Source organism: Cryptomeria japonica, chromosome 11, assembly GCF_030272615.1.
Source record: "Cryptomeria japonica chromosome 11, Sugi_1.0, whole genome shotgun sequence".
Classification (NCBI taxonomy): domain Eukaryota; kingdom Viridiplantae; phylum Streptophyta; class Pinopsida; order Cupressales; family Cupressaceae; genus Cryptomeria; species Cryptomeria japonica.
Window position 1 is genome coordinate 184,509,301 of NC_081415.1, and position 8,074 is coordinate 184,517,374.

Sequence of the window (8,074 nt, forward strand, 5' to 3'; positions counted from 1 at the left end):
AGAGGCAACCTCAAACCCTCAACATCAAGAATTGATTTCTTCATATAGTTTCAAGGAATCAAAACAACAAGCATATAAGCATTTTGGGGAGCTCTCTGTTGAATTTTGCAGGTAACGCAACGCATTTGCCTTTGTCCCACTGTCCATGTTGGGCAATCCCTACAATCCCTGATGTCCATGAGACGCCGTCCAATTGAGACATTTTGTCAAACAATTGGCGTGCATCTTTCAAACTATTGTATTTGGCATACATATTGATAAGGTTGTTGAAAAGAAACATGTTTAACTGGTATACAAACTTGATAAGGTGGGCGTGAATTAGATTCCCTAGTTTTATATCTCTGTTTTCAATGCATCTTTTCAGCAAGCCAATGTACTTATTACTGTCCATCAGCAACTCAATACGTTTTATCAGAAACGTTGAACAGAAGCAATATCAGTATGTCATAACATTGCAGCCAAAGTGAAAACATTTTGAGTCAATTCCAACAACTAGCTAAAGGCTAGGTCTGATCTCCACATAGGTGTTTTTGTATAATTTTAGTGCAATTGTTTTTAAAATAGGTCATATTTATAGGAACATGGTCATATTTGTGGGAACTTGTTTTATTTACAACTTTTAAACAATAGCTTTAATTGTGTCATTTTTTTCTTTTCAAAAGTTTATGTTTTGACATTTTTTACATATTTGGGTCTATTTTCATTGTAAAACACACTAAATTATAAAATTATAAAATGTTAAAATTAAGGAAAACTAATGTAAGTAGTAAGTTAACATGTGATAAGCATCCAACATAGCCTACCTTTGATCTTTTTTTTTTTTTCTTCATTTGCTAACATATTGATCTTGAAAGAGCTTTTAACCTCATTTGTAATGTTCCTTGAAATTTTTTCAATACATCAAAACATACTAACATAAGGTAAGAACAATCCGAATGCTAGATTTTAAGGAAGAATTACCCTTTCTTTCTTTTTCCAAATTTTTTCATACATTTGAAATAATGCGATTATAAATTTGTAACCATTTTTGAGTGAACAGAGTTGGACTTGACCACATAAGCTTAGTGTTTTCTAGGTTCTTTGTGATTGACATGAGTAGAACACGATTATCTAATTTATCTATTTGTCATTTTTTTAGAGCAAAAGTCAATGCTTCTAATTATACAAAAGAATTTTAATCACTAAATACTCCAACAAAGTGTCCACTGAAATTGTATTGTGTGCCACTTGTCATCCTTTGATTGCTTCCTTTTCTCTTCAAAATGCCTATTTTACATTTGAAATAATGTGATTATAAATTTGTAACCATTTTTGAGTGAATAGAGTTGGCCCTGATCACATAAGCTTAGTGTTTTCTAGGTTCTTTGTGACTGACATGAGTAGAACATGATTATCTAATTTATCTATTTGTCATTTTGTTAAAGCAAAAGTCAATGTTTCTAATTGTGCAAAAGAATTCCAAAGCATTAAATACTCCAACAAAGTGTCCACTAAAATTCTATTGTGTGCCACTTGTCATCCTTAGATTGCTTCTTTTTCTCTTCAAAATGCCTATTTTTATATAAATGACATAAGATCCTTTTTAACTTGTGGCTTTGAGTATGTCTTTGCTCCAAACATAAGAGTTTTTTTTTTTTTGCTTGTCCTTCTTATTTATATTGCAAGCATACCTATAAGTTTCTCATAAATAAGGGAGATGACATAAATAGTAGTGAATTTTGGTGTACCCCATACTTCAAAATAAGCTTTGGCTTTAAATCTTCATGTAAAGACAAAATATGAAATACATCCGTATTTTAGAGCTTGATAATGTTAGAAAAAGTCAATATATTGGTCATGTTGATTTTCAACATGTTAATAGGTAATTTTTTGGCTTCACAAAACCATTCCAGGTTTCTACGGAAATATGATCATCTGTACGCAAAGTGTAATAGTTATTCCACAAGTTTTTTAAAGGAAAGGAAACTCACAAAGTATCAATATTACATTTTTTCTTGGTTTTAAAATGAATTGATAGTAAATTAAGCAAATTATCTAGAACATCAACATCTATTGCCTTCAAATATAAAATGTCCAATTTTGCTTGTACCTTATTTCATTTTTGGCCTCCAAGAAGCTTTTTGGTTCATAATGTTGATAGGTTCTAAGAGGATTCTCCTGGTATATGTTAAGGTGAGTAATCAACAATCCTAACTTTTTTCAATGGATAGATATGCCCCGAGTTGGACCAATATTCATATAGTCGGACCTTGTGTGAGAGGGAATACAAAATGAAAATACAATTTAGATGAAAGATTACAACGTTACTTGGTACAAAAAAGAACTAAAATTCTGAAATTTTATGTGTAGCAACAATTGAAAAAATTTTGACAAAGAAAATATAGAATGTAAAACACCATGTTGATGTTTCAATGTTAGATTGCATCATGCAAAGTTGTGTACAACAATTTGTGAATCAAATGTTCTATTGAAGAGATGTCATACCCTCAACTATTTTAAAGTGTGTCCAAAGAAAAACTGTGTTACATTAAAAAATGAGGGAGAAGTAGAATTGACAAGATACTTACAAAAAAGTCAACAACTCACTTTCTATTCGTTAAATTTCTTTGTTTTGACACTTTTTGCATACTATAGATCTACAACACCAAAACTAGCAAATAGTATCGAGATATAAAGCATCAAACAAAATTAGGGCTTCATAGTATGTCTTAGATCTTGTTTTAGGATAACCTCAAAATTTGTAGCAAAGATAAGTCTAGTCCAAAGCACCATTGTTGTACCATAAAAGAATCAAAGTCCTAGCTCATCCTAGATGAATTCCATGGACAGACTAAATTTCTATATTATTCCAATATATAGAAATGAAAATACATGTTTGATTTGTCTTATTATCTGCCAACAATGAATTATACATTTTCTCTACAAGTTGGATAAGAAGCCCCATGATATAGCAAGGCCATCAATACTTGCTTACAAAACAAAATTATATTGACTTCAAACAGAATCAACTATTTTTCCATTATATATTGTGATATTTTTACACAAAATCTAGATTTTTTTTTTTTTTTTTTCGATCGGTAATTGATACTTTATATTGATATGTCAAAAAGTTATAGTCTTCTACATTCGGATTTACAACAAAACAAAATAAATCCACCATCCCTCCAACCACCAAAAAACTAAGGACAAAATAAGTTTGATAATTACATACATAGTCTGCTGAAGAAAACAAAAAACATCATATCAGAAGTCTATTGTGGTGCACTAGCCACCACAATCTCCTTGCCTTTCTCGCATCCATCCAGAGTGCGCTCATGCTGATCCTCTTCATTGACATGGTCATCGTGGGCTTCTGGGGGGAAGCCAATCCACAACGACCTACCACCCATGGTATTCTTGGATCCCCGAGGCCTTCCACGCTTCTTCTTTCGAGAGGAGCCCGAGCTAGAATCCCCACCCACTCTCCTTGCGGTGGAGGGGTTCCATTTCTCCAACTCCATGCGAATTTCCACTCTTTCCCATGCTCGGATGTATTCCTACACTCCATGCATTCCAATTTGGTTTGAAGTCCTACAAACTTCCTTGTTGCAATTCACGCTCCATAAAAGAAAGGGGCGCAAAGGGGGCTGAAATCACTCGAATGCAACCACACACCATTCGGGCACACAAAGCCTTCACCATCCCACACCATCTGAATGAAGCTCTCCAAGTTGCCCCTCCAGTCCTCCTTAACACTGCTCGACACCAACCAGTGAACTCTATCCACCCCAACCAACTCAAAAGCCCATGTAGCAAACATTGACACGATATCCACATTAGTGCGATATTTGAATCCCCCCCGCATGTATTCATCTCCAAGCACAATATTTACTCTATTGAGAAAGTCATGGTCTTCAAACCTGAAGACATTAGAGAGTCGCTCATAAGAAATGGTGCCCCAAAAGGCCACCATAGTGATAAAATCTGAAAAGATTATAAACCCAGAAAACTAGTGCAAATGAATAGATATCTAAACTATGAATGCAAATAATATGAAATCAAAGTAGCAACATAGAGTTAGTCTCCAAGAGAGTAATGCAAATGCTAGAAGCAAAATAACATTAAGAGGATGCAAAATCAAGAGATGCCAAATACAAGCCAGGTAGCATGCTTTTATAGACCAGGGAGAGGGAAGAGGTGGCAATACCGACCAATCAAGAGCAACCATCTCTCGGACTAAAGATAGCAAATATCTTCCCAAGATAGAAAATGGATGCACACATGTAGGAAGGTGACACCTCATAACCACTCACCTAATTAAGCATGATTTATTAACCTAAGAAAGATTAAAAGAAGTGTAGAAAAAACCTAGGAATATAGGGAAAAAATAAATAACCCACTAGGAAATAAAAACCTACACTAACACCCCCCCATAAGCGAAGCTTAGGTGGATGTAGAAATGGGTCCCGACAAATCAAGCCTGATGAGGTACCCATTTACATAAAATTCCCCCAAAAAGAGAGAGAAAAGAGACCCCCCAAGAGTAGAGAGAGTCAGGACTTCAAATGAGAGGAAGAAGCCCCCCCAAAAGATGGAGCATCCCGCACCCCCAGCAAAGCTCGCAAATGAAGGAACTTGCTCTCGGTGAAGGGTTTGGTGAAGATATCAGCAACCTGCTCGGAAGTCAAACAATAGCGAAGGTCGATGATGTGGCCATGGATGAGCTCTCGGATGTAGTGCATGTGGATCTCGATGTGTTTGGTCCACTGATGATGGACTGGATTCCGTGAGATCTGAATGGCACTTTGGTTGTCACAAAATATGATTGATGGCTGTCTGATCTAGATACCAAACTCAGTGAGGAGATTTTGATGCCAAATGGCCTCAATGGTGGCATTCATAGCCCCCCTATACTCGACCTCAATAAAAGATAGAGCAATAGCAGACTGCTTCTTGCTCGACCAACAAACAGGACTTGAACCAAGTGAGAATCTGTAACTTGAAGTAGACTTGTGATCTTGAGAATCGCCCGCCCAATCTGAATCTGTGTAGCCCACCAAGTCAAGCTCAATGCCCGTTGCGTAGTGAATCCTAAAACTGTGAGTACCCTGAATGTAGTGAAGGATTCTCTTGGCTGCTTTCCAGTGCAACTCATGAGGCTCCTGCATGAATCGAGAGACCATGCCTACAACATATGAAATGTCAGGTCTCGTACGAGTCAGATAAATGAGACTCCCAACAAGCTGTCGGTACAAAGTGCCATCAACAAGTGGAGAAGAACACTGAGCCTCAAGTTTGACTCTAGAAAGAAAGGGAGTCGGAGCAGGCTTACAATTAGCCATATGAAACCTCGAGAGAAAATCTAAAGCATACTTGGACTGGTTGATGGTGATCCCAGAAGAAGACTGGTAGATCTCAATCCCGAGAAAGTAATGCAACAAGCCCAAGTCAATCATCAAAAACCTGTCATGAAGGGCAGTTTTGACAGCCCCAATAGTGGATGGAGAACTCCCTGTGATCAACAAGTCATCAACATATAGAACCAAAAATAGGAGTGAATCATCCTGTTGCAAAATGTAGACATTGGGATCAGAATGGCACTGAGTGAACCCAACTGATAGAAGGATGGAGTCCATCTTGGCATACCAGGCCCGAGGAGCCTGTTTGAGGCCATAGAGAGACTTCCGAAGACGACACACAAGTGAAGAACCCTAAAGGAACCCCTGTGACTACTCCATGTAGATCTCCTCCTGAAGGTCATCGTGAAGAAAAGCACTCTTTACATCCATATGGTGCACTTCCCAACGATTAGCTACAACAATGGCAAGAACAAGTTAGATGGAATTCATTCGAGCAACTGGCGCAAAAGTCTTAGAGTAGTCAATCCCAGGAACCTGGGAGAATCCTTTGGCAACCAAGCGAGCCTTATACTTGTCAACCGACCCATCTGTTACAAATTTTGTCCGATAGATCCACTTACATCGAACAAGTTTTCTTCCCTTAGGAAGAGGGACGAGATCCCAAGTGTGGTTCCTCATTAAGGAACTATACTCCTCCTGCATAGTTGTATCCCACTCAAGAATACCAGAAGCCTCATGAAAAGACTGTGGATCTGAGGCAGTAGCAATGAAGACATGCAGAGCACCCTGGAACTGTGAACGAGTCCGCCTGGTGTCTAATGGATCCCCAAACCAAATACCTGTAGATTGCAAGGTCTGTCTAGCCCAAAGTGGACCAAAAGATGGAGAGGAGATCTAATGGACTAAATGATGACTAGGAGAGGAAGGAGGTGAATCCTCTGAATCGCTCTCTGCATCAAAAGTGGAGGTAGAAGACTGCTCAGGTGAATTTGACTCAGAATTGCTCTCTACATCAGAGGAGCTGTCATGTATCCCAAGTGACTCCAATGTCAAAGTAGAAGGAGTTGGAGAAGTGGTAGAAAGTGAGCTCGAGGAGCCCTCCTCAAACTGAACACTCCTCTCAATGAACAACTCATGTGTAGTAGGGTGGAGCAATCGATAACCCTTCACACCATCAGGATAACCTACAAATATGCAAGGTCTGCTCTACGGATCCAAGGCCTTTCGTTTCTCTACAGGAATGTGGGCCCATGCAGGAGAACCAAAAACTCGGAAGTGCTTAATTGATGGTTTCTGACCGCTCCAAGCTTCAAAAGGAGTGACTCCCTTCAAGGCTCGGTGAGGAACACGGTTTTGGATATAACAAGCACAATTAATGGCCTCTGCCCAATACTGTGGTGCAAGAGATCTGGAGTGAATCATGCAATTCGCCATTTCGTTCAAGGACCTATTCTTCCATCCTGCCACACCGTTCTGCTGAGGATTGTATGGAACTGAATGCTGCAAATCAATTCCCTCTGAAGTGCAAAAGCTCTCAACTCGATGGTTGACATACTCACCACCATTGTCAGTGCACACAAATTTGATGGCTTTCCCGGATTGCTTCTCTACAAAAGTTTTGAAGTCCTGAAACTGATCAAATACCTCAGACTTCTGTTTGAGAAAGTACACCCAAGTATATCGAGAAAAGTCATCAATGAATGTGAGGACATATCTGGCCTTGCTGAATGAAGGATGCTAAAATGGACCAGTCAAATCATTGTGAACTAACTCCAGTATCTGTGAAGCTCTCCATGCCTTTACTTTATCAAAACTTTTCCTTGGGATGCTTACCAAGTATGCAACCTTGGCAAACACCACTTGAAAACTGAACTGAAGGCAACCCTGTGACCATACTCTGTTGGTTGAGCTGCTGTAAGTAGTGGAAGTTAAGATGGCCAAACCGCTCATGCCATAATCTACTCACATCATTGGAATGAGTGAGTAAAACAGTTGAAGGAGGATTAGGAGCAAAGTGAGAAAACAAATAGAGTCGCGACTGATGATCTGCTCTCCCAACTGCAACTGTAGAATCATTGTGCAACTCATGAATCTCCACTAAATCAGGAGTGAATTCAACCCTCTTGCCTGAACCTGTGTGAGTGATCTGGTATACTGATAGGAGATTAGTTGATAATGAGGGCACACAAAGAACATCATCAAATGTGCCATCCCTCACATCAATAGACCCTCTCCCACACACCTCAATAGGAGTGTCATCACCCATCAAAATAGAAGGCATAGTACACGGCTCCAAAGATGCAAATTCTTCCTTAGATGAAGCCATGTGGTGTGAAGCACCCGAATCAAGAACCCAAGTGGATGGTGAAGAAGAAAATGCAACAAGGGCCTTGCCCTTTCCTTTCCCCTTGCTATTTTCTGTTGCCTTGTTAGACCCCTCACTAGAACTCTGTTTAATTGATTCAGGAACACTGATATTATTCTTCTCAAGAATGTGTGTCAAGTGATCAATTTGTTTCTTCAGACATTTATGTTCATCATGACCAGGTCTTTTACAATAGGCACATTGGACCCTCTCCTTCTTAGGCTTGTCGTCCTTGGAAGATTGGGTCGCATTAGTTGCTTAAAGCAAGTGATATCTGATCCTTCTTCTCCTTGCTATTATTTTGTTTCTTATCCTTACTATTGTTATTACTACTTTGTCCTTTCTGTTCTTTTGTGCCTTGGTTGGCAGC